The 27,989-nt window shown below is 40.3% G+C and overlaps 1 protein-coding gene and 1 long non-coding RNA gene across 3 annotated transcripts in view; both read right to left on the reverse strand.

Annotated features, from left to right (window-relative positions):
* The window catches only part of KCNB2 (potassium voltage-gated channel subfamily B member 2), a 391,569-nt gene that overhangs the window by 156,812 nt on the left and 206,768 nt on the right, over positions 1–27,989 (reverse strand). The gene's annotated exons all lie outside the window — the stretch shown is intronic.
* On the reverse strand, positions 352–27,657 carry LOC130682877 (uncharacterized). Its single transcript, XR_008996278.1, has 2 exons — positions 26,845–27,657; positions 352–693 (listed from the first exon to the last, which is right to left on the reverse strand). It is a non-coding gene; the product is annotated as an uncharacterized LOC130682877 (long non-coding RNA).

Below are 27,989 nucleotides of genomic sequence, written 5' to 3' on the forward strand. Positions count from 1 at the left end.
CCCCACCCCACAGATGTTTGTAAAGGATACTGTTTAGCAGTAAGCATAGCAACATAAATAAGCTGTTGTGAAAGAGGAGTCCTACATTGAAAAAGCCAAAAATACTCACCAGTAGAGCTGATAACATCCTCCTGAGATCCCAATGCCCACACAAACCAAACATATGTAAATAAGGACACGAGGATGAATAAAGAGCAATGTGTTTTTGAACACACAGGAAATAATTAAATGGTTTTTCAAGAAGGACAACAGCCTGTGATTTTGTAGTCTAAAAACATGGCCTACCTGGCTGTTCCCACCTATAGGTCATGTTTTAAAAGCTTATTCATACAGCCACTGAATTTTTGTCCCCCCCATTTATTAATAAAAGGCTGGGGTGAGAGAGAGAGACAAAGGGCTTTTCTGCTTTTGCTCCAAAGCTGAGGGGCGTTGCCACTGGATTGTTTACTGTGAGTCACAAGCAGTCACGCATCTGTGTTTTTTAAATACCTATTTACTTAAAGGGAGAATAAAGAACATGCTTTTAAAAATACATGCACACATTTTGAGATTGAAGGGAGAGCCACAGTTCCTCTTAGGTCAAACTTCCTCTGCTGAAGGAATTCCTGGAGCCTTCACACAGGAACTGTGGGTCCACACAGGGGTCCAAAATTGGCAGTCTGAGGCCACAGTCTGGTTGCAGATGGTCTTGCTCTGTGATCACAATATTTTTTAAAATTAGAATTGGGGTGTTTTCCAACATTGCCTACATTCTTTGCTCCCTTTTGGCTGGGGCCAGCCCCTGCAGGATTGAGTTTTCAGATGCTTCCCAGGGAGGGAAGGGAAGCTGTAGAAGGCCTTGAGTGTGCAGGGGAGACCTTCCTCTCCTTGTCCCCTGTCCTTTTTCTGACTCAAGGGCAGAAGTAGGTGAAGAGCTCCTCCCAGCTCTCCTCTGTCTTGAGCTCAGGGCCAGAAGTGAGGTGTGACCTGTGTTAGGAATTCCCTACCTCTTGGTGTCAGCATTTGGGATGAGCCGTGACCTCTCTCCCATGGAGACCTTAGTTGCTAAATGCTTCCCCAGCCACTTGTTAATGGGCTACTCCCCTATTTTTCCCAATGCAAACCAGTTTGGGTTGCTCTCTGCCTCCAGAGCCTAGTAGAGTCATACTGATGGAGAATTTCAATAGGTCTCTACAGAGGAGGCCCTGTAATCAATTAATACTAGACATTATTATTATTTATATCTCATCACTGTAGCTTGTTATTGCCCTAAACAGACTGCCAAGTATAACTCAGGGATATACAAATTTACATTACTGCATGAGGATTCTCTCATTTATAGGGATGATCAATATGGTTTCTAAATATATCATTATAATGACAGAGGTGAGACAAATGTGAAAAAAGAGTAGAAAGTAAACAGACTCCTTCAGTTTTGTACACAAAAAGTGGACAGAATAGAATAATCACAATAGACTTTATAGTTAGAATGGGTTAAAATGGTGGCTTCACGATCCTCTAAGCCCATGACTTTACTTTCCATGCCTTAGTTTCCTTATGTATAAAATGTGGATAATAAAGAAACACTCTCATGTGGTTATAAAGGATTTAGTGATAAATGCAAGTTAAAGCTCTTGGTATGGTAGCATGTAATAAGCCCTTGATAATTTTGTATGATTGTTGTCAGTGCTCCTATCTAGTGTAACTAACAACTTGACTTGCATGATACCTTTTAAGTATTTCAGAAGGTTTATAAGATTACCACTCTAGATTCTTGAATTTCACATTGCTTATTATGTCTCATATCAAACACAGCTCAGACCTTGGAGTAAATGAGTGATTTGGCTTATACTTTATAGAAATATTTTAGCATTAAAATATATTTTACCACATAGTTCCATAGTTTAGGTCTTAAAGTTCTTAGGTAAAAAACTGTGAAGGTGAATAAAATCTGGGAAAATAAAAGTAATAACAGACCAGCCCAAAATAGTTGATGAATTGAAAGATTTTTATCCAAGATTCCCGACAACACCCTAGTAATAAGATTTAATATTGTTAAAAATGGCTTGGGTGGACTTTAGGCCCTTCTTCCCAATTTCCATTAGCGCTCTGAGAGTTATGCCCCATCAAAAATAACCAGTCTAAGTAAGATCTTTATATTTCTTCTATGGAGAAATTCTGGAGCCACTCTAATGTAACATATGCTAATAAGAACATGAATGAATAAACAAATAGTAAAATTTGGATCATGTTCTCCTCAGGAGGCCCAAAGAGCCTGGGTAGGGCTTTCTCTGAGATTTCATGAAGATCTTTAACAACCTTTTAACTATAGTTGGTAAGATTGAGTTAGATTATACTTTCTTCCACCCTAACAAAAACTCAATCTATTTTCACCACACAGACAAAGATATCGGAGTAGCTGGCTGGCCTGGGCAATGCAAACAAGCTGGGTGCATCTCATGATGCTCAGCTCAATAAGGCAGCAACTGAGTGACCAGCTCTTATCTATCAGAAAATTCCCTTGGCAGATGTTCAGAAGCATCACCTAGAGCATGCTGGGGCCGGGTAAGATGCTAAAACTGTTAATACCTTTTGTGTACCCTTCCAGATTAAATTTTAGTATGGTCCTTCCTTCCATTCATTGATTATAGTCAAGGGAGAGAACTCACTGAAGAGAAAGGTTATACAAAAGTCCCCCAATGAGCAGAATGGGCCAGACCATTGCCACTTGCCCCTTAGCCCTTTTGAGCATTAATGACCAGTTCAGAAGAGGGATGTTTTTGAACCAGTCAGATTTCAGAATGCCTTAGCTGAAACCTCAAAGACAAAAAGTGACTGGAAATTGGAATCACAGATCCACTTAAGGGTGGAGTACAAGCAGTGGCACTGTATGTGGACAGTATAAACAAGGCTTCTGAACAGAACATTCCTCACCCAAGTATTTATGTTAAATGGACAGACCAATGTATTTGGGACCATAACCTTGTAAATTATGCAGGTATGTAATTATTTTTAGGGCAAAAACTACATATTGTATTTATTTCCTACCACATACTCCAGGAGAGTCCAGAACAATGTCAGACATTAGTAGAAAGGTCCTAGAGCTTAAGAACAAAAAGGAAGGTCTCCTAGAAGACCTGATAGGGAGGGTAGAAGACAAACTTAATAAACAACACCAATAAAACAGAAGCTCTGAACATCTAATCACCTACTTGCCTTTTCATCTTGGCATTCTTCAAACTTAGGTAGCCTTGCCCACTTAACCCAGTGGTTCTCAATCAGGGGATATTTTGTCCCACATAAGACAATGGTTGTAGACATTTTTGATTGTCATGACTGGATACTAATGGCTCAAGCCCAGGTATGTTGCTAAACACATTAGAATGCATGGGACAGTCCCCACAACAAAGAATTGTCTGGTCCCAAATGTTAAAAGTGCCAAGACTGAGAAACCCTGACTTGACTCCTACCTATGGGTATGACCTGTCCTAGATTTGGGCTAGTATTGGTTCTAGGCAAGGGCCTCTAGCCAGTGCATTAGTGGCTCAAGAGCATCAGCCTTGCAACCTAGTCTGCTCTGTCTTTGAACCCCAGGCCTGGCTCTTGCTTCTCTCCTGATCCCATGACCTTGAGTTTCCTCTCTTATTTCTCAATTGATGTTCTGCTTGGTTCACCAAGAACTGAGGTCTTGCTTCCATCTGAGTCCTTTAGGGACTGAAGTCCTGGTCGTGCACTCCGGTCCTAGGCTGGTTCTGCTGTGGGATCTTCCTGATGCCAGCTACTTGTCTGCTTCATTTTCTTCTGGACCTTCCTGAAGACTGTAATGATTTGAATTAACATGCTTACCTCTGAGATTTCAGGGCCTGGGCTTTCTCTGTATATCACTGTATCAGACGGTCTGTTCTGCCTGGCTCCTGGAACGCCTACACCCGACTTCTGACAATGGCTAGACTTCCCTCAGACTGAATCTTCCCACCACCTTCTGCTCGCACTTGCCTGTTCCCACAGGTCTCCTTGGTCTGCGTCCCTGCTCTGTCCCTGCCTGACCTGTTCTATCACAGACTCAGTGAGACTTGGCTATTGGAGAACATAAAATCATCTCAAATTCATCCTTCAGTAATACAAAAACAGTAGACTGACCTGCTCATAATTAATATTGATCAGATATTAGTTTATATCTGGAGAATCTGTGAAAAATCAGCTCCTTTAAAAATCAATTCATTTAATAAAATAGAATTTTGAATGTTGTGGTGAAAGCAGAATTATATATAGCTCAATGAAAAAAATAAAGAGAGGAAATCACTTTATCTGCTGGCAGGTAAATTAAATATTAAAGAACATGCCACAGCAAAACTGGATGCTATTCAAGTGAACAGTTTTGTGAGAAGAGCCTAAGGTAACCACTGATAGTAACTGTCAGAAAGGCTCATTACTCATCATCTTACCCCTTTTTATCATCATAACTTTTTTGGTAGTGTATCCTTTCGTTAATCATACAGCTTATGTCCATCTCCTGTGTAGTAATTGCAACCTCAGATGACTTTTCTGGAGAAACCATGGACTTCAACTAAACCTAGTTCTGGTCATGACTCTCAGCCAATAGCTGGGAGCTGTATTCTTCAACAAGACACAAATCATTGTAAATAAATGTCAGCGAGTTCCTGTCACAATGGAATGTTTTAAAATATCATTTGGACAGATATAAGAATAGTACAATTTCCTTAAAGGTTAATGCATGTTGGTTACAGTGAATGTGAATAGCTGTGTGGTTTGGCCAAGAACTCAGTTCAGAAACTTATGCACAATGAATATCCATTATTATTTTCAGTGTATTATTTTAGGTACTTTTTTAGATTTTTAGATTTCTGAAGTGAAACAAGAAATCTCTCTGGCCCTAGTAATAACAACAGAGATCACTTATTATTGAGCACTTAATTTGTGCCACCTAGCAAAGCCTTTTACATGGATTATCCCATTTAATCCCCATAATAGCTTTATGAGGTAGGCACATCATTATCCTTATTGTAGAGATCAAGGAGCTAAAGCTTGAAGAAGTAACTTGCACAAGATCTGGTAAGTGACATAGAGTTTAAATTCAGTAGTATGACTCTGCTTCAACACTCAACTCTTACTGAAGTTCCCACTAATTTTGCAGAGCTTACTTACTTCCCACTAGTTTTGAAGATTTTATTTATCTCTTATAGTGTTTAGGAACACTTGTTCTCTTGGTCTGTTTTACAAATAATAGCCCTTAGACTTTCCTCCTTGGAACTCAGTTCAGGGTATAATAGCTTGTTCCCTTAAGAGGCCTGTTAAATTAACACACACACACACACACACACACACACACACTTAGAACCTGTGTCTTAATAATGGAAATCATCACTCCATTGAGGTCTTTGGAGGCATGCATGGCATATGGCATAAAGAGTTAGAGGTAGGTGTCTGTATTTTGGCTCCATTAGCATATGAAAAATGCTTTTTACTATTTTCTGGACTATCCTTGGACTGCTTGTGAAGGAATGGCTATGGTGCTCCTACAGCTTTGAGAGCTATTCCCTTTCTCCTAAGAGTAATCAATAACGGGATTGACCCTTAAGCTGAGGAGAGTTGGCTGGCCTCTAATGAGATAGTTTTCATATCTGGAAAAGTGATTATTTTATCCTATGTAGGTTTTCATTTTTATTGGGGCCAAAGCTCTAGTAGAAAGAAGGGAGATTGAGCTGTGATTGGGACCCTGATGATGAAACATTTCCTATTTAAGGAGAAATGTAAGTACTTGAGGCATGGTTTGGAGAGAATGAAAGGTCTATGATTCTCAGCCAGTGACTCCAGACCTGAGACTACCTCTTGCCAAAGCCAGATTCCCAAAGGAGGCTCCAGAACCAACCAAGAACTCACTAACCCACCTCTGCATGAGGTTCCTCAGTGGCCCTCCAAACTCCACAGGAGGGTATGCAAAGCTCTCTCCAATCTGGATTGCCTTTCCATCTCATCTCCAACTCCACTCCACTCTCCAGTCCAGTGGAACTCCCTGCAGATCATTTCCCTCTGCTCCACTGCCCTTTTCCTTCTCCCAGGAGTGCCCTTCCCACTTTCAAGGTTGAGCTCAAATTTCACAACAGGTAGAGTAAGCAACTGGGCTACTATGCTTCCCATTTTGACTTGCACATATCTGTATCAGAGCATTTACCATATTGCTGTATTTGCTTGCTTATCTGTCTATCTTCCCAGGAGAACTGAGAGACTGAATAGAAATAATGGTTCTCTCAGAGCCCAGCACACAGGAAGTACTTAATTAGTACCCAATGGATGGTGAATTAGGCTCTTAAATTGCTCCAGGACACTAAAAGCATTCAGCATACATATTTACCTAATCTTGTTCTCAGTGTATCTTTTAATGTATGAAAATCTTGCTATTTCTTTTTATGTCACTTAATTTTCAAAAGATTGAGGAGGGTACCAAGACAATTCAATGGGGGAAAGAAAAGTCTTTTCAATAAATGGTGCTAGGACAACTAGATAGCTACTTGCAAAAGAATGAAGTTGGGTCCCTTCTCCTATATTATCCACAAATTAACTCTAAGTGGATCACAGACCTAAATATAAGAAATAAAACTATAAAACTCTTAGATGAAAACAGGAATAAACCTTTGTGACCTTGGATTATGCAATGGTTTCTTAGAAATGAGACCAAAAAGCACAAACAACAAAAGAAAAAAACAGATACAATGAATTACATCAAAATTAAGCTTTGTGATACAAATAATATATTAAAAAAATACAAAAAGTTGTATCAAGGTGAAAAGACAACATACAGCATAGTTGTCTTTTCACCTACATAGTATTTCCAAACCACATATTTGATAAGTGACTTTTGTCTAGAATATATAAAGAACTCTTATAACTCAATAATAAGAAGTTAAGTAACCCAATTAAAAATTGGCAAAGGATCTGAATAGACATTTCTCCAAAGAAGGTAGATAAATTGCCAATAAGCAGAGGAAATGATGCTCAATATCATTAACCATTAGGAAATGCAAATCAAACCACAATGAGATACCACTTCACATCCACTAGGATGGTTATAATAAAAAAGACAAATAATAACAAGTGCTGGTGAGGAGGCAGAGGAATTGAAACCCTCATTCATTACTGGTAGGGATGAAATGGTGCAACTACCTTGGAAAACAGTTTGGCGATTCCCCAAAATGTTAAACATGGAGTTACCATCTGGCCCATTCACAAGCAAACACACAATTTTAGGGGTTCTCTGAAACCCAAAACCCACTTAATACAGCTCTCATCAAAAAGTGTTCCTTGATGAAATAGTTTGGGAAATGTGGAAGAGTTGTGACAACACAGTTGCCCTGAGGCATTCTGGTAAAAAACAACCTCGTAACTTTGTTTCACTTAGTGTTTCCTGCCCATATTAGATTAAAAAAATAATACTTATAAACATCTGGTGGATCACAAATTCTCGAGGAACAAAATTTAAGAAATGATAAATTAGGAAGCATTGATCCATAGGCTATCCTTCTAGGGCAATGGTTTTAACTTTGGCCGTACATTAGAATCTCTGGAGAGTTTTTAAATATTTCAATGTCCAGATGGCACTCAAATCAATTAATCACAATCTCTGCAGGTGGAATCCAGGAATCTGTGCTTTTTAAAGCTCTCTAGCTTGCCATATAGAGCCAAGGCTGAGAATCACTGCTGAACGGCAGTTCACTGGTATCTCTTAGAGAGCTTGTACGTTGCACTGGGCCCCTGGCTTAGAAGACTGGGCAGATCCCACTCATTGTTCCCAAGTTTCTTAAGTGATTCCTCAGACCACATTTCAAGGAACAGTTTTAAGAATGAAAGAGGAAAACGCTTGGCTCCATTAACTCATAGCATAAACGGAAACTGAAACGGTTCTTACAGTGTGGGTTCCAGACCAGCAGCTATCAGCATCACTTTGGAACTTGTTACAATTAAAAAATTTGGGGCCCCACCCCAGACCTAGAGAATTAGAAACTGGGCTGGGCCCAGCAATCTGTGAACAAGATGTGTTCAAAAATTTGGGAGCTACTAGGATAAAGTGTAGCATTAATCATACATGCATTTTAATTAAACCAAGATCGTTTAGTAATATTGATTATATAATAATCAGCTTGTCTGTGCTTATCTCAACTCTCCAGATAGGTAGATGTCCTTGATTGTCTTGAAAGGGACTATTTTCTATTAAACTTATTCTGACCTTCAAAATTGTTACCAAAATGCACAGTTGGAACTGTGATATTTTTGATGGAGGAGTTAAAACCTGAATAAGATGTGTCCCAGGGAACAAAGATTTGGATGTGACTAACTTCAAGCTGGTTTTGGGGAAATACTCTCTTTATATGTAAGTGAGCATAAAGCAGATGAGATCAGCAGAGAATTTGCCATTATATCTGGTTTAATAAAGCCTGTCAGAGAGGACAGTGGTGGCGAAACTAATGGCATATTTATCAGCACAACACACAAATGGAAATCAGATAATTCCATTTGAAGGCGTCACAAGCTCAGGTGCTTTTCCCAGTAATTATCTGCTCAATAGAATAAAACTCTCAACAAACAACCTGGGGTAAGAGTCCATCCTGATGACAGGGTCTGAGCTTGCCTGCCAGGGACAATAATGAGTGAAGCTTTAGAACTTCATTTCCTATAACATGGCTCAGGGGCCTGGGATTCAGAAACAACATCTGCTGATGACTGGACACATGCTTCCCTGCAATTACTGACTTATGTGAGTCTCTTCTTATTTCATAGATTCTTTGCATAGTCCCTACTGAGGAGCCATTCACTTTATAAACTTAAAAATGTCTGTTGAATTGTATTAAGTTGTGCTGGTTTAAAAGGTAAATACTCCCCTTTAGGATTAGTTAGTTCAGAGTCTATGCTGAGGGGGTACCCCTATCATTTCTTGTCAGGGGATTTGTCCTAGTGAGTTTTATGGATATATTTTCCCCAGAATAGACACTAAATCTGGTCTGCTTTTCTGTCCAGTAGTAAAGCACCAAAAACAAATTAGCCTTTTAGTGCTCATTTTTTCCTTGATAAATTTGAGAACACTATTTCCTAATATACGATGCATAAGAAGCAAGCAGGAATTGGGTAGGATTATTCCATGATTACTATTGCTTATTTTCTCAACTAAGAACATAGGTAAGTGGAATTTAAGACTATAATGGGCAAAACAAGTGGCCTCACCCTCAATCTAAAGGGGTGCTGCCTACATCAGCAATAGTCCAACACAATTTGGGCCCAGGACAGCATCTCTACTTGTAATTGGAGGTCACATGGACAGATCGTCCTTTTCCCAACACTGTCTTTCCTGAACACCACACTGCCTGGTTGAACTCTGAGCCCTACACAGTTTTCTTCCCTCTTCTAGGTCTTCCTACCCCTACATTCCCTCTCTTGGCCATTCCTATCCTATCTTTCAGACCACAGTTCCCCTACATCTTCAACCTCTTCCTGGAATGTTGTCTCAGCTTTCCTCGCCCTTAGTGAAAACTTTTTCCCCTGAAGGCACTTGCCAAATCTTCAGTAAAGGTGGTCCCCCCTCCCACAACGTCCCCGGTCGGACGTTGGCTCTCCATCACCCAGCATACAAATTCATTCCCCCTCTTCCTGCCTGTCTCCATCCCTGTGCTCTGTCAACTCTCAGGGCTGCACTTTCTCATGGCAGACTTGGCATCTAGCTCAGTCTTCCTTTCCACTTCAGACCCTTAAATCACCTTGCAGGATCTCATGTTTCTTAGTCCTGCTCTCTGTGGCACAGCTCTATTTCATACTGAACATAATTCAAAAAAGAATTGTCTACATATAAATTTATAAGCTTTCTTTTGCTATTAAAATGAAAAATTCGCCCTCTGTATGTGTGATTTACATACAAACAACACACATATTTATTAATATTATTTGCTTTGTTTTGTGTTTTCTTCAGCTACCAGAGAACCAAGTCAACTTTTCGGTGCTCCAATGAAGAGATAGGAACACCAAATGATCTATCTTTAGGCCCCCTGGAGCAGTAAGTATAAGCAGAATAATAATAAGAGTTAGCATTTATTGAATACTTTCTATAGGCTAGGTTCCCAACATATCTTTATTTCGCTGAATCCTATAAAAACCCTGTGAATACAAATAATGTATATTCTTCTTTTACAGATGAAGAAGCTGAGGGAAACAGTGCTTATGAGGTAGAGGAAGGCCCAGAGCAGTGTGAAGACACTGAGTGGCTGGGGAGATTAGAGATGCTAAGTGGAGCAGAGGACTCCAAAGGGATGGAGTCTAAGCGAAATTCCACTAAAAGCTATTTTCATTTCAATTTTAGCTTTGAGTAATAAATACTAAGACAATTTGCTCAAACATGTCAGCAGATCACTTTTAGATTGCTGACATAACTATTGGAATTGGTACAAATGTCACATCATTCATGCCTGGAAAATCTGAAAGCTATGGATAAAGCTTTTATAGCCTTAATACCACAGAGCCCATTCCTGACCACTTTCTATATCAGCATGTCACATCTGCTATGAAGCAGGCAGAAACTTGAAATGTTGCTCCTAACGTAACTCTGGTGGCATGGTTGCATATGTTTGTTTAGGGCAGGGGGATGGCATTACTCAGAACTATTCACTGGTACCACAATGTATTCCATAAAGACAGAAATATGAAAATCTGTATACCCAGGAAGGAAGGCCAGTTGAAACAAATTTTTGTTTTAGATGCTTAGTTTAAATATAATTGCTGGTAATCTGATAGATTCTAGTAGGCTGCTGACTGATGGACAAGTTATTTGTGCTTTGTGATGGGGGTATATGTATGCAAGCAGATCTCTCCTGAGGTCTGTACAGGATGTTAGCAATAGAGATATTAGAATAGGATCTTCTTCCTTTGCAACAGGATTTTATTCTAAAGTCAATGTCACAACTTTCATAACTAATGGATTTTGTTGGTATGCATTCATCTGCTACGGAGAAAATAATTTCTTAAATCAGGTTGCTCCAAATAGGATTGACTAAAGCAAGCAAGGTGGTATTCTTTTCAAAGCCACCTCAGATTCCAATTGACATATTGTATTTTAGTGCTGACAGCTGAAGGCTAGAGTTCTGATTAATCCACTTTCCTCTCATTATAAACACACTCTCTCTTCCCTGAAGGTTCCAGCAATCACTCTAGCAAGTGTTGGACCTTGACGGAACAATGCTTATCCTTTGGTGGCCACTGTATATACAAGAGAGAAAGAGCTGGTTTTGTTTTCCAAATCTCCTTAAGCACTTGTTGAAAGAGACTCATTGTGAATGCATATAGAGCTCAAGGCTCTACTTTGTTTTTCTCTTTTATGGAAGTGGGCAGTGACAGAAGGACAGGAGGGCAAGCAGGTGTACAGTTAATCCCAAGCAGGACAGACACCGGCCAAGGAGTCATTTCAGAGTGCTCAGTGAGGTGGCACCCCACACAAGCCTGCGTGACTAGAGTGGAGAGCAGGTGGTGTTCCTCCAGGCCCACCTCCTGCTAGGCTGTGGAAGTCAGAATTGTAGATTCACCCCAGCTCCTCACCTCACCATCCTCAGGCTGAACTATGAAGACCACCTGAAAGTTGATTCTCTGGGCTTCTGTTGTTGATAGTCATGACTATTTTCTGAGACTCTGAGGTTTTGCAATTGTTGAGAGCATTCCCAGATACACAGCGGCCACCACTGGGAGGAACGGAAGCGGGGCTGGTGGTCCCCACTAAGAATCAGCTGCATGTTGTCAGCATGTGATTATAGTTGACAATTCTGTGTTGTATGTTTGAAAGTTGCTTAGAAAATAGATCTCAAAAGTTCTCATCCCAAGGAAAATAATTGTAACTATGTGGTGATAGATGTTAACTAAACTTACTGCAATTATTCCATAATACAGACACATATCACTATGTTGTATACCTTAAAGTCATACAATGGTATATGTCAATTATATCTCAATAAAAGGAAAAAATACATTTTCCTCTGTTTATTAAAAAAGAGAATTGGCTACATGCAATGAGGGGATGAGTTCTGTATTTGTTACTCAAACCTAATTAGGATATGTGACTGAATACCTTGTCTGACAGTAGAAAGAATTTTGGAAATTACCAATCTCTCCAAGTCCAGGCCTTAGACACCATCACTTAGATATCCACTGGGGCCAGTCCTGCACACTCTGAGAAAAGTACTGCCAACACCAGATGAATTTAGGGAGATAACTATGAGACTATATTCAGGACAGTTTACCTGAGGCCTGTGACCTCTATAACTTCCATGAGTTACTGACCTGATTTATCTTAATATAATGGTGTTCAAACTTCAGTGTCCATCAGAATCAGCTGGAGGGCTTGGTAAACAGGTTGCTGCTGGGTTTGTGATTTCTAATCACTGTGTCCAACTCAGTAGACATGGGCTGGGGCCCGAATCTCCTGGTAAGGCTGATGTTTGTCCAGGGACCAGATTTGATAACCACATCCCAAGACCCTGGGCAACTGAATGCCTTACTCACCCTACTTGAAAATTAGGGATTTTAGTGCAGGCCTGCACCATCTAGTTTGTTTGAATATATTATTCATGAAAAGGCAAGAGAGAAATGTTTGCTCAGAAGCTTTTGTGTGCTAGATGCTTTCATGCATTACCTCATAGGGCTCACCACGATATGATAGATGGGTATTACTACCCTCACTTCTTAGTAAGGAGAACAGAGGTATAGAGAGGTCAGTCCACTTGACCAAGTCCACTAAGGTAGTAAGTGCTCAGGATGAGATTCAACTGGGTGGGTCTGGCTCTGAACTTGCAGACCTTCTGTGACATCCAAGCCTCTCCTTGCACCTGCTTGCCTCCATCTTTGTAAAGGGTATCTTATTAAGCCTCCAGAGAAGAAAAAAGCAAGGCTAAGTCAAGGCATGCATCTGAGTTGACTATGTGGACCACCGATTCATTTGTTTTAGGCAGAGGCTGCACAAATTCCAGATGCTCCACTCCAGCCATGTTGAATTTCTGGTTTCTGCCTGCAACACTGGTAACCTTATCTGAATTCTGGTGGCTTTGTTCCTGGACCTTGACTCTGATCTAGTCTCACTCAAGTACCCAGTTATCACCCCTGCCCTTTGAACAATCAGCTTATCCCAAAAAGGCTCCTGGTGACTTGTCCCATGAATACAATTGCCCGCTGTGCCCACCTGCCCATGATTAAGCCACTCAGAACTAGGGCATAACCCTAAGCCCCAGCAGGCCCTCCCTAGCTTGACCCCTTGCAAAAGAACAGAAATGGCGATCTTATCACTTTCAATAAATGGTGTGGATCACAGCATTCCAGATTAGCTGTGCTGTAGTTTGGTCAATTCATTCCACATAAAGACAGAAATATATGTTCAAAGCTTTGCACACTGTAGTTGCATAATTTCAGGTAACTGTGGCAGGAGAAAGAAGCCAGTAGAGTTGGAGCAGGGAACCAAATTTAAATTCTCATGACCATCTATTAATATTTATTGAGTGCCTACAGGAGGCCGGCTCCTTTGCAGGATTCTTCCCAGATTGTCCAGGTTTTTCCCCATAAATTCTCATTAAAATATCTTATGTCTTAATTTCTAATAAAATATAGGGAGGTGGCATTCTTTATTTCTCAGGGTGTTTCATGTCCATATTTTATAGTGCAATCCAATGTCATAAAATAGAATAAATGAGCCAAGAATGAAAATTTTTCCTTTAAAACTGAAAAGATTCATGTCGTTCCATCAGGCCAACTCTTTTACTTACCAGAATCAACAGTCTCTTTTTAAGACAAGAGGGAAAGTGACTCTCCCCTCTGCTCCTACTCTATCCCCCTCAGCCCCAACTCACACTTGCATTAGTTCAGACTCCGTTCATTAAACAGAAGAGAGAGACCCCCTAAAAGTTCTCTTGTAAAATACTGGTATGATTTTATCCTCATTCTCCAGCTGACCTTTAATTATCTGGCAGAGCTGGGGCATGTAATAAGGTAATCCAGATAAATAGCACTTGGCATATTTTAAGTAAATGTCAAACCAGGTTAGTCTGTGGCGTTCTGCTTTTTCCCTACTAAAGGAATACCGCTGGGAAACAATCAACGTTATTTCTTCAAAAAAGTATGGAACGGTGGGGCCCTGAGTTTTTAGTGACTGCAGATTCAATCACTGTTTAATTATTATGGATTCACTGCAGTTACCTCGGGAATTTCAGCTGCCTTTCTGTCTACCTGGTAACCTGCAACAGTGAGAAGAGAGTAAAACATTCTCCTTTTGAGAGGGGAATGGAAACAGGTCTGTGGAATGAACATGGAGCAGGATGATCATTTTGAGTGAAGGAACCAGGAGATTTTACTCTTAGAAAGTAAAGAAGAGCCATCTGAAAACAGGCTTGGGTTCATTTTCATAACCATGAGTCATTCATTAGCCATATAATTGCAGAGCTACTGTAAGAATGAGAATAAGTTAGCATAAGAGTAGCCATTTTAAGGGCCTAGAAGCAGTTTTCTGAGGTTGTGACTTAAAAGAAAAAAACTGGAACTGGGTAAGGCCTTGGAAAACAAGTTAATCATGAACACCGGGATGGGGGCAGCTGTGGCCTTCGGTCAGCTAACCTTGGTCAGTTAATCCTACATACCAAGCTTATCGTGCAGAACCTCCCTAACAATTCAGGAGTAGCCTTATCTTGCTCTCGCTTAACCCCAGGATGTATGTCTTGCAAAGATAATGTGCAGCTGTGGAAAATTACTAAGAGTTAAGTGTTTTGAAAATGCTATATAAACCCTTGGTTTTGAGTGCTCGGGGTCCTTGTTGAAACCCGCTGTGTCGGGCAGACACTTGGACCCCAGCTAGCTGGAATAACAATAAACCTCTTGCTTGTTGCATCGATCTGCCGTGGCCTTCGTCTCCTCACTGGGGGGGAAGCGCAGACCGGAATAAGGCCGTTGGGTTTTACACTACATTTACATCTCCATTATACACAGGCTTTTACACCATTTTGCTCCTTCTTCTCCCAAGCTCCTCAAATGCCTGGGCCCTGGACTTGTGCACACCTGCCTGGCGGGATTGATCCCACAGGGCTGTCTGTCTGCCAGACACCTGGACTGCCAGGCACAAATGGACAGTCGCTCACCACAAGGGCTGATGCCGCTACGAATTTCTAGTCTCCAATTGTAACCAGACCACTCTTTTATTTTTTCTTCCTCAGCTTCCTTTTCCATTCCTCCAGTGGCCATTCCAAACCTTTACTGTTCTCCTCCAGTCTCCTCAGTAAACTTGGGCTTCCTGTCACTCACCAGACACCATGAGCCCTGCTTTCTTCAGTGCAGAGAAAGAATGGCTCTGTGGGGGGCAGTCTCACAAGTTTATGACTGACCCAGGTGACGGCTAAGAGAGCCTCAGCTCTAAGGATGCACCTCATAGTATCCTCACCTTTTCCCCCTATTCCATGCACATCCACAGGACACCTGACCTTGGCTTAGTATAGGGGCCTCAGGCCCACCTGCAGAGTTCAAACTTGAAGACCACTCTTGATTTCCTTGACTTTGAAACTCAGCACACTTCTTGGGATTCAGCTCATACTCACTCTTTGGCTACTTCTGTTCCTAGAAATCTCATTATTCCTCTGTTGTCAGTGCCCAAACTTCAGCAAGGGCCCCTACTACACCACCCTGGCCTCCTATAGGGAAAGGCTCAAATGAAAATGTTTCTCTGCCATGCCCTTCCTTACAGAACTCTTCATTGTTTCTCTACATTCACAAAAAACAAACAAAACAAAGTAAAACAGGAATGTCCCTCGGGTTCAAAGCTCTACCATCTCTGGATACCATTCCCTCTTTTCCATTTGGAATCCTTGATGTACTGATTATGTAACTCTCTCTTAGACATCAATCTTGAAACGGATTCCTCCCCCATAGCTTATAAACACACACACACACACACAATTTCGTCCCTGAATTCTGCGTTCTCCTCCAGCCAGCATTGAGTAAGCTCTCTTTCCACTAATAGCCAATTTTTCAGAAAAGTCATCTATATTTGCTGTCTCTATTTCCTGGTTCCTCTCTTCAGCCTCATTGTGGCCAGGCTTCTGACACCATTACTGGCTAAAATGGCCTGACCTAAGTCACCATCGACCTCCACATCGCCAAATTCAATAAATGCAATACTTGATCTAGCATCATGTGACCTGCTGATTAGTTCTCTTCCTGAAACTGTCCGCTCCTTTGTCCTTGTGACATGTCTTCTTCTCCTCCTACCCTTACAGTTCCTAAGTGGTCTTTGTTGGCCCTATTCCCCCTGTCCTACCTGTAAGCGCATGGTGCTTGGCAAGGTTCTGTTCTACCAAGACAATTTCTTTGATGCCCTAGGCTTCAGGCATCATTTTATGTCAGTGATTTCCAAAACATACCTCTGACCCTCCTCTCTACTGAGCATCTGCCACTGCCAACTGGATAGCTCCAGAAGCATATGACATTTCACATGTCCAAAACCGAATCGTTCTTTTCCTCTGCCTGTCTCCCAGCTACTGATTTAATAGAACTTGAAACCTGAGCCTTATCTAGACTCCTCCCTCTTTGGCTCCCTATCCAATTTGCCCAAGCTGTTGATTTCATGGTGACTTGAAGCTACCTCACACCTCCATCCCTAACTGCTCTGATCCTCGCTTACATGATTCCTGAAGAGGCTTTCTCACTTAACTACAGGAAGGGCCAGATTACAGCTAGATAAATAACTTAGCTCCTTTTCTCTACTCTGCCTCACATTTAAATCAGTGGTTTTTAACTTTAGACAAATAGTAGAATCATTTAGGAAGCTTTGCAAAATACTGATGTTTAGATCCTATCCCCAAACATTCTGTTGTAGTTAGCCTGGGGAAGCCCCAGACATTGAAATTTTCAAAACTCCCAAGTGATTCACAAGTGCAGCCAAGGTGGAGAGCTGTGGCCCTTAACCCATGCCATGCCACTGTCCTTGCATGGGCTCCGTGAAGTAAAAACCCAGCTTACAGGCATGCAGGATATGGTGTAAGCTATCACACAGGTAAGACTCAGGGTGGAGGATACCTGGGGATGAGGTGGAGGGGAGGGTGGGGTACAGGGCTACAGGAGGGAGGAAAGCAGTGATGGCAGGAAGTGAGGGGAGCCATCGACGCCAGCAACCTACTGTCCTACTGTGGCATCATAGGACACGTGCTTCCTGGAAGGCGGCTATCTGCTTCCCAGGTGCCTCAGGATACGCCCCTGATTGCAAGGCCCATATGGTGCCTCCAGGCCATGATGGGCTGGGTCTTTTCCTGGCACATGAGCCTTATACCTCCCACTTGTAGGCTGAACCCATTGTAAGAAGATACAGAGTCTTCTGAAAGTCCCGGACAGAGGAGGCATCAAGCCCACAGCTGCTGAGGGCCACGGACGGCACTGTTCCTGGGCTGGGAAGGACTCCTGGACACACCTTGTCAGCTGGGCTCTGCACCATGAAGATGCCGACCATTCCATACTCCTCGCTCCCCACCCTTACACTGCGCACTCGGAGATGGTGCAGTATGAAAAGAGCTGGGCATGGTGGCTCCGCTGGCTGGTCTCTGCAGACATCAGTTACCCTCCCCCACACCTGTGGTCTCTTCAGCACGTTTTTGGCAGAAGTCTGTGAGGTACAGGTTCAAAGGTTTACTTCTTACTCTCTGCACAGAGGGCTACTGCCTTGTAAATGCTCCTAGCTACCAGGTAGTTAACCTGACTAATATCACCAGGTCTCATGTGTATTATCATCTTTAATTTTCACATTAACCTTATGCCACAGGTGGTATTATCTCCACTTTAGGATACAGAAGCGGAGGTTCAGACACATTAACTTTGCCAAGGTAGCTAGCTACTTGGCCACTGGGACGTGGAGTCTCGCCCAAGCCACCTGGTCTCTCAGAGCTTGCCAGCTGCCCTGCAGTATGTTGCCTCCTGGGCACCCCAACTTCTTCAGGCCCTTCATGGCACAGACTTGGCTTCAGAGAGCAGCAGCAGGGACCCTGTGGGCATCTTTCTGCTAAATAATCAGTGACTACAGCCTTTTAAACACAGGCTTTCTGCTCCAGCTGGGGCCCCTTGCAGGTGTTCTACTTGATGAATGAGCCACGATCCCACCCTGGGTTATAAAAGCCCTTAACAGAGGGTTTAATCACTGACCCAATCAGCATTTTGTAACTGAGTTACTATGGTAAGCCTGAGGGATCCAAACTCTTTCCATTGCACCTGTTTTTTTTTAAATTGAGTATGTTTACTTATTGGTGAGTTAAGAATTTTCTATGTATTCTGGATACAAGTCCTTTGCCAGACTTGATAGTCTGCAAGTATCTTCTCCCAGGAGAAAGACTCTCCTATGCCCCATGCCTGTGTTTCCTTAGGAGGAGACAGAAATGCCATTCTGACTCCAGCTTCATTCCTTCCATTGCTGTCACTGGGGCCATTACCCTTTCCCCAGGGTTCGGGGCCTGACCGACCTGGGGCTACCATTCCTCTTGTTATTTCACTGAGACCCTGTGGTCATTATGTGTCCTAAGGATACAAAAGCTCCCAAGAAAACCACAGTTTACTGAAAAAAATTCCAAAGTAGGTATTTTAAATTTTAACTGCTGTCCAAACCAGTGAGTCTGTAATTAGCCTAGATACTGTAGCAGTTCAAATAAGGCAAATAATATGGGTAATCTTGTATCACCTTGTACTATTATAATGCTGTTTCCCAGGGAATAGTTTCAATAGTCAGGTGTCCATTCCTCTCTTTATTTTGTATAATCCTGTTCCTGAGTCCATGGACACTGACATTTTCAACACAAGCGCTGAACTGCAGTAAGCATTCTGCACCCATATGCTGGTAAAGTCTCATTCAAAATTCAGTACAGACACCCCTAAAACCTAGCAGGGGTCATCTCTCCAGAAGCTCGATAGAGAATCAAACTTTCACAGAGGTATTACAATGCCTGGATCAAACTCCTTTGAGAAATAAACTGCTATATTTTTTGGAGACTGATTTGTTAGCTGAACAATGACCTTGTGAAAACCATGCTAGCATAAGGTTACACACTTTTTAGTTTATATTTGAATGGTGAGAAAATTCCTTCTAGAAATTTCATTGACCCAAATATCCATAAAAGGAAAAATCATCCATGATGTCACTTACAATCCCTGAGTACTTCAACATCTTCCAGAAGGATGGCAACCTTGCATTAGGACCCCAAGTGAGTCTCTGCCTTCTGCTCCTTTGCAATGGAGGCTCACAGTCTTCTGCCTTCATATAGCCGTTCTCTACAGAAACCCATTTTTTGTAGAGATGGGCTGGCTTTCTAACGTGTCTTTTCATTTATTTTAAATTAAGAATAGGAAAATGAGTTTTGTTTCATTGACCAGTTCCATGAGTCTTAATGAATGTGTATATTCATGGAACTATCACCATAATCAGGATACAGAATGGTTCCATCATCCTGCCCACCCCCCTCACCCCATATTATACTTTGTAGTCATTTCACCCCTAGCCTTTGGCAAAATCGATCTGCTCTCCACCACCAAAGTTTTATCTTTCATCGATTGTCCTATAAATGGAATCATACAGTATGTAACCTTCTGATTCTAGCTTCTCTCACTCAGCAGCACACCTTTGAGTTTCATCCAAGTTGTGTATATCAATTGTCCATTACTATTTTATTATTTTATTTTCTTTTGGAAAGAGCTTTTAACATAAGATCCATACTCTTAACAGATTTTTAAGTGTTCAAATATATTATTGTTGACTACAGGTACAATGCTGTACATCAGATCTCTAGAGCTTATTCATCTCACTTGACTAAAATTTCATGCTTGTTGATTAGGGAGTCCCCATTTGCCTCCTCCCTCCAGCCTCCGGCAACCACCATCCCCCCCTGGATCTTATGAATCTGATTAGATACCTCATGTAAGTGGAATCATGCAGTACTTGTCTTTCTGTGACTCACTTATTTTATTTAGTATAATGTCCCCAAGATTCATCCATGTTGTCACAAATTGAGATTTCCTTTTTTTTTAAAGCCTTAATAGTATTCCATCATATGTATGTTTCTTTATTCATTCATCTATGGACAGACACAGGTAATTCAATATTTTGGCTATTACCAAAAGTGTTGCAGTGAACATAGAGGTGCTAATAGCTCTTTGAGATCCTGATTCTAATTCTTTGAGCCAAATACCTAGAAATGGGGTTGCTGGATCATATAATAGTTCTCTTGTTTTAATTTTAAAGGAAACTCCGTACTGTTTTTCTTGGTGACTGGACCACTTTGCATTCTCACCAACAGTACAAGGTTCCAATTTCTCTATATCTTCACCAACACTTGTTGTCTTTTAATAACTCTACTTTTTAAGACTTTTTTTTTACATTGTATGGATGTATGACAGTTTACTTATCCATGCACCCACTGAAGGAAACTGTCGAATTGTTTTCCAGAGTGACTGAACTGTTTTGCATTCCTACCAGCAATGTACAAGAGTTCTAGTTGTTCCATATCTTCTTCAGCACTTGGTATTGCCAGCATTTTTCTTTTAGCCATTGCTCTAGGTGAGGAGTAATATCTAATTGTGTTTTTAATGTGTATTTTCCCTAATGAACAAAGGCATTGCGCATCTTTTCATGTGATTATTTGCCACTTATATATCCTCTCTGGTGAGGTGTCTGATCAATTTTTTTTTTGCCTTTTTTGGTCTTTCAATGTAATTAAAAAAAATAAACATAATTATGTTTAAGCACAGTTTATATTAATAGAAACATTGTAATAATAATAATAGAGTTTCTATACATCTGTACTTCCCAACCTGTAATCCTCACTCCAACTATAACTATATGTTAAGTGACTCTTCTGGACTAGACTATAAGCTCCATGAAGGAAGGCACTGTATTTGCCTGACTCACTACTATATTCTCAATGCACAGGAGCTGCTAAATAAAGATTTGTTAAAATTGCAGTGTTACATAAGTGATGTTGTTAAAATGATCGTTATGTGATTATTATGTCACTTGTCTAATGGCAGATTGTGATCATCAACATAAATTCATGTTTAGTAGTCAGAGTCAAAGCAGGCTTTAGGGCAGAGGAAATAATTAATGAATGAAAATTTTCTGGGGAAAAGACAAATTTCTATCATGACTCTTACCAAAGCCAGTACCCTATTCAAAGATTCAAACAGCAGTCTTAAGAAGAGTAACAGTAACTTTGTAGCATCTTTTCTCAGCTCATTGACTTGACATATTTAGGACAGAATTTCTGTGGCAGTGCCTAACATTCTGATTAATAGGCTAAGAATGTGGAATCTTATTCTTCTCAGGGAAGGTCTCTTCCCTCCTGGCCTCCCTGAGATTTCAAGTTTCTTGAGGGCAAGCAATATGTCTTTCTCACTGTGTGTGTGTAGGGATTCACATGGCACCAGAAAGAATGGTATTATGCTTCATGTGGATGTTTGTTTAATTGAGTAACAATTTGTCCAAGTGGAAACATGACTAAGCCAGCTTTTTAGTGGTGAATTTGGAATCCCAAAGTCAGGGCTGACTGCACAATGTATATTTTAAGTGGAACCAAGTGGTCCTAAGTCATGTCCCTTACAACTTACCCTGGTGCCAGGCCTTTACAGTATTATTAAAATTATTTTGCTAATGGAAGCACAGGCTCTCCAAAAGTTTCCTACTAAAAGGAAAAGCAGTATAAGAAAGAGGCTAAACTTTTAGGCTTTGAAATCAGTAGACTTGCATTCAAATTTCAGCTCTATTACTTTTAGCTATGAAATTTTTTACAAGATTTTTAATCCTTTAATTTCCTCATTTATAATATGATGGTGAAATGTTACTATCATAGAGATGTTAGACAGATTAAATTAGATAATGTACACAGAGTGCTTAACACAAAGTGGCTCATTTATTACACAGTAAGAGAAACGAGCTATATGACCAGGGTGAGGCTGGCTTCTAAGTGGGCCATGTTTTCCCAGAGGTGAAGTTGCTACAATGTAGACATCCTAAGTCTACACCTTCTGACTGTCTGTTTCCTACCTCTCACCTGCATGCCCTTGCACTGAATATCCTTTCCTTCTTAGCTTCTTTTCCCCAAGTAATAAATCTCAGGTTAGGGCAAAAGTACATGGAAGGCAGCCTTTTTAAACTTCTCCACCAGTGACTGGGGCAAATCAAATAAGGGTGAAGCCAGGCTTTGCCATGTTTTCCAATGCAATTTTACAAGCAAAAGCTGACATTAGACCTAGGTTTTCATTAGGCTCTTGGTTAAAACTGGAGAGGATGAAAGTTAGTCGCTGATACCATCCAACTCTATAAATGTTAGTTTCATAATGTTAGCCAATATTAGGACTGTTAATAAGAGTAACAGAATTATTTTAAGTAAGACAATACCTGCAGCCATTAATGTAAATTTATTCAGAAAACTTTATGTGCCCAAGTATACAAATAAAGAGTAAGGGTATGGTGCATTAAAGGTTGGAAGGGGCGTCTGTGAACAAACTAAACCAAAATTAAGTAGACAAACCTAGAAGACAAAAGTCATATATTGTGACAACCTGACGTCCCTCTTGAAACTTGGAAAAAGAAATAATTAGTACAGAAATAAGTATTTCAAATCAGTTCAGTGATCCAAACATTGATTATTTCTTAGACCTCTAACTTTGACATATAAAGAACAATGGGACACCCTGCTGATGGACGAGGTTCAACCACTTTGGAAAACAATTTGAGATTCTCTTGTTCAGGTGAGCATAAGCATGACTTAGGATCCAGTACTTCCACTCCTGGTTATACAATAAGAAATTCTCATATACTTGTACCAGGAGATAATAGCAAGTGACTTGAAACAACACAAATGTCCTCTGCTTGGAGGAGAGATAAATAAATTGTGGTATGTTTATACAAGGGAGTACTATACAACAGGGAAAATGAAGTTCAGTTCCATGTGACAAACACATGACTATTAGATTCCTAATGTTGAAGAAAAAGAAAGTTGTGGAAAGCTATGTACAGTGCATCACTTTCATAAAGCTCAAAACAAGCATATTAAGCATTGTGTGATTTAGGGATGTGGATGTAGAGGTTAAAACCTTTGATAAACACAAAATTCACTACAGCAGGCATCTGTGAGTGTGGGGTCAGTGAATTATTGTAGGTATTATTGCAAAGAGAATATAGGTAGTATTCTAGATCATGAATTGATTGGTGGGTTCATGGGTTTTTATTATTATATTTTTTTAAATGTATATATGTGCTATCTCTTTGTATGTGCTAAGTACATATTAGAAAAATATTTTTAAGCTGTATCACGGTTTGGGACACGAAAATGTTACTTTCCTTATCTGAATAGTTCTAGACAATAAGAAATAGGTTGGATTCTAAGTATTTATATTCATAAAGACAGTTTTTGGCTTCTTTCCTGGGATGAGGAAGATAATGATATTATCTGCAGAGTCCATAAAAACACAGTGATCACTTATTAGAAAACACACATATTCACCAGACAAATAATGATTTTTTTCACCAAATTTCAAAGAAAATGACTTGTCAGACTGTAATCTATGAGTAGAACCAGAAAAGTCTCTGACTGATTTTTGGGTTCAGGAGTACTATGCATAGATATACATCAGAATTAACCATTACAATAAAATTTCATTGTATTTTTTTACCTTTTATTTTCTGAAATGAACCAAAGTAAGTAGGGTAGTCTGCAAACTCAGTAGGAATGGAAAAATATTATTTATTTATTTGCATGTTTCAACCTAATTGCTCTCCCCCAAGATCCATCCTTCAAAGGTCTGTAGGGCTTGAAATAAAAATAGTATGACATTTACCCTGGCATAATAAAATATTATAAACCTAATCAAAGAGAGTTTGCTCCTCCAGTGGATTGGTGTGCAAATCGCCCAGCACAGAGAAAGGTTGTAAGCAACCGTTGAAGTTTATCTGATAGAATAACTTTGAGTTACATAAAATCATCTTATGGGATACATTTACTTGAGCAACTTTCTTAATAAAAACAAACACTTCTTATTCGGCAAGTTGTTGAGGCTTAAACTAATGAGGAAATAAACGTCCAGGATGTTCAAAATTATGACAATAAAGATTTGATTCATTTAAATTAAGACAATGCATATCTGCACTTTTAATCAGTGTTGTTTACTTGTTCTAATATTCTTGTTTACTCTTTCCTTGCCTTTTTTTTTTTTGATCTTACTGTCTGTGGGTGCCACCCTGTTCTCTACTTTTCATTGTAATTTCACACTTGACCAAAGAACAGGGGAGCTGAACAAAGCTGTTGATATGTAAATAACAGCTTTGAAGATGAAAGCACCAGATTGTTCCTAAACAGAAGAAAAACTGCAGTTGCTTTAGTTGAATGTTTCAATATATAATTTCAGTGGCTTTCTAAAATAAAAAGTGTATCATCTAGACTTGAGTTTTATACTGAGGATGAGACTATTATAGTAGGTTGACAATCATCCTGATCATTTCCTCTCCTTTTAGAAATAACCTCTATATTCATCCAAAAATATGTCTTGAATTTCTTATTGTGGTTTCAAAAGTCTTTGAATTTGCAAATTCAAAGGATTTTATTTATAAATCAGAACCTAAGTAACCTTCTTCCTGCATGACAATCATTTCCGTGTCTGCATGTCTTATTCTACATGATTTAAATAAGTCCTAGGTACGGTTTTAAAAACACCCACTAACCTATTAGGATGATACTGCATTTCTCCTGGAAGTGTGATCAAATAAACCTTTACTTGGAATGGACTGGAATGGTGAAAAGGGGCATTAAACTGAGGCCCCAGGATAACATAATTTAGTTAGAAGAAAATTCAGTTTTCTGGATGATTCGTCTACATGATGCTTAGAAACATTTGGGTGATTCAATTTTGGGACTTTTTATGTAGAAGTCAGCCATCACGTGGCCCAGCTTCCACAGAGTTCTTCATGTCGGTGCAGTCCCAGCAATCATAGAAAGATATACTGCAGCTCCTTCCTTTTTTGAGGCTATACCACACAGCTGTCACAAATGTTGGAAAATGGGGAAGAGTTTCTGTGCACTGCTCAAGGTCATCCGGAAAACCAGTACACAGGGGCACACATCTAGTCCATTACCTAATAAGACATGAAGTTCTTTGCATCATCTTCCCATTGAGTCACCCAATGTTTTGCTTGCTTTTTGCTTGGTGCTTTTTTGCTAGTAGACAATGAAAATTTTGAAAAGTTGACAGCAGCCTCTGATTCTAAATGTTAAGGACATGGAGGTTCTATTTATGACTATTCTCAACTGGACAAAAGGATGAGCTAGAGTTGCCCTTTTCTCACTGTTTTTTTCATAATATTTATGATATTTGTGCAATGTAACATTTGCTAGGCACAGCCAAATATCAAACTGGTGCTTGGTAGAAGAGAGAGTAGAATTGTGACACATGTTGGCTAGGAAGGAAGCACAGAGAAATGCTGCTTGGAAAAGGAGATGGTGAGGACTAGATGTGGGCCATGTGAATCTGTAATGCCTTTGTAATGATGCCTTAAATTCCACAGCTCTAGTCTGCTAAGAAATTAAGAAACAAGTACAGCTTCTTCCTTACTCAAGCAACCTGAATTGTACTAAGGATTTGTACACTGAATAGGCAATTAATTATAAATCTGATTTGAGGAGTTCTAATTTGTAATGAAGAATCTGAGTGGCCTTTGTCCTTGGTTCTTGGGAGGGAGTCCCTAAACCCCAGGAATTTTCAGAATAGGAATGTGTCTGTTGTTATTTCTGGCGGCCCCTCAGACCAGACCTGATAGTTTATGCTAACGAGGTTACTGAAGATGGGGCTGGTTATACCAGGAAGACCAACCACATGATTAGAGGGCTAAAGCTTTGAGCCAGATGATGTAAGATCCACCTCTGGAGAGGGTAGGGCGCTGGAGAGTGAGTTTACCCTCCCAGCCAATGATTCCATCAATCATGTGTACCAAATGAAGTCCCAGTAAAAACTTTGAAGCTTGGATGAGCTTTCCTAGCTGGCAATTCTCTGCATATTGTCACCCAGCAGTATTGCTAATTGGGCGATGTATCCCTGAGGGTGACAGAAATTTCAATGTTTGGAATGTTACCAGATTTTGCCCTATGTGTCTCTTAATTTGTATCCTTCTGCTATAATAAAAGTGTAATCATAAGCATAGTGTTTCCAATGAGTTCTGTGAGTCTTTCTGGTAAATTATCAAACTTGATAGGGTAATGAATTTGTAGCCACTTGGTCAGAGGTGACCCTGGGAACCCCCAAACTTGTGGCTGCTGTCTGAAGTGAGGGCATTCTGTGGAGGACTGTGCCCTTATCCTCCAGGCGTCCAGGAATATAGATTTCCGTACTCCTACATATTAATATTCATTATTTCTCTCATTCCTTCCCACTTAATTAACATTGTACATATTTTTAGGATGGAAAACTCCTTATTGCACATTAATCTTATTTGCACAACTTTTATGGTTGTTCACTTCAATTTTGCCAAGGATTTGCTTAGTTTCTTTCTCATAGTGGAGTGGGTAGTTGGCACCAGATCTGTCTGGATGGGTCAGGGGAAGGGATCCCAATACACATATTTGATTCTGAAGGTAAAAGAGAAAGCTGTGGTAGCAAAGTGCTGTCTTCTTTTCACCTGTGTTCTAAGTCTCTTCAGACCCCGTCAAACAGGACCCAGTGGCTGGAATATGCTGGCAGGAGCTACAGCAGATCAAGTGGGTCAGCCTAACAGAGTGCTGCAAACAGAATAACATCCAAACGACCTTCATGGCCAAGGGGCCCCAGGAGCTGGCTTACCTCCTGACCTCTTCCTGTCGTTGTGCTTTAGGCTCCAGCAGCACTGGCCTTCTTCCTACCCCTCAGCCACTCTGAGTTTGTTCTTGTTTCAGGTTCTTGGCACTTGTTTTCTCTGGGATGCTTTCCTCGGCAACTCAGATGGTAGCTCCTCAGCCCACACATTTTATCTCCGATGTCACTTCCTCCCACAGGAATCCTTGGCCATACTTAGCAAAACACCGCCCACCCCCAGCCGCACCTGGGAGTACCTTCCTGGCCTATTACTTGGTTACGTTTCTTTGTAGCACTTACTGCTACAGATATTACATTAGCTATTTATTTGGTTATAATCTTGTTTCCTATTTCTACCTTTTACACATACACAACCCTCACACAAGGATGAAATGGCAAGATTTTGTCTATCTTCTTTAAACCATATCCTTGATCCATGGTATAGTAACTAGCAGCTATTAGTGAGTGATCGATCGAACGAAAAGCATCCACTAGGTTATCTCACTCTGAAAGGTGGTGTGAGACCTGTAGGAAATGTGTAAGACTCATTTCCTCCTTAAGGATTTGTGGCAGCTGAGTCACATACACATGTGAAGGAGAGAACTCCAGCCATTTCTGTGGCTGCTTCTGTTTTCTAGTAGGGGTTCAAGGTTGAATCCTTGACCGTCTCTTCTTTCTGCTTCATGCACCTATCTCAACCCAGACTTAAAACAGTATCCCTACAGGGCTGATTCCTAACTTGCTCCCTGCAGGCTTAACAAATTATAACAGGCCTGTTTCTTTCTTTCTTTTTTAAAAATTAATATTGCTTCCTGGGAAGCATAACAGATGCCAAAAGAATACAAAAACTGATAAAGAAATTAGAAAAAAAAAAGGATAGGAAAAATAAGCTTCAAAACTTAACTAAAATCATACCATAAAATCTAAGATCATATTCATTAGGAGAAAAAGGCTTATGGTATAATTATTTTCTTAATTATTTTTTTGGCTTAGTTTTATCAAGATTTCATCAAATGTGATTGATATGTTTTAAACTATAGTCAGATCTCTATAATAATAAGTAAAGCTTACAGAGAATTGGATGGTGTGACATATGATGATATGCCACAATTTAGCTATAGTGTTGAAGACAGATTAATGCCAATGGTTAGTTG

Source organism: Manis pentadactyla, chromosome 3 (genome assembly GCF_030020395.1).
Source record: "Manis pentadactyla isolate mManPen7 chromosome 3, mManPen7.hap1, whole genome shotgun sequence".
In the NCBI taxonomy this organism is placed as follows: Eukaryota; Metazoa; Chordata; class Mammalia; order Pholidota; family Manidae; genus Manis; species Manis pentadactyla.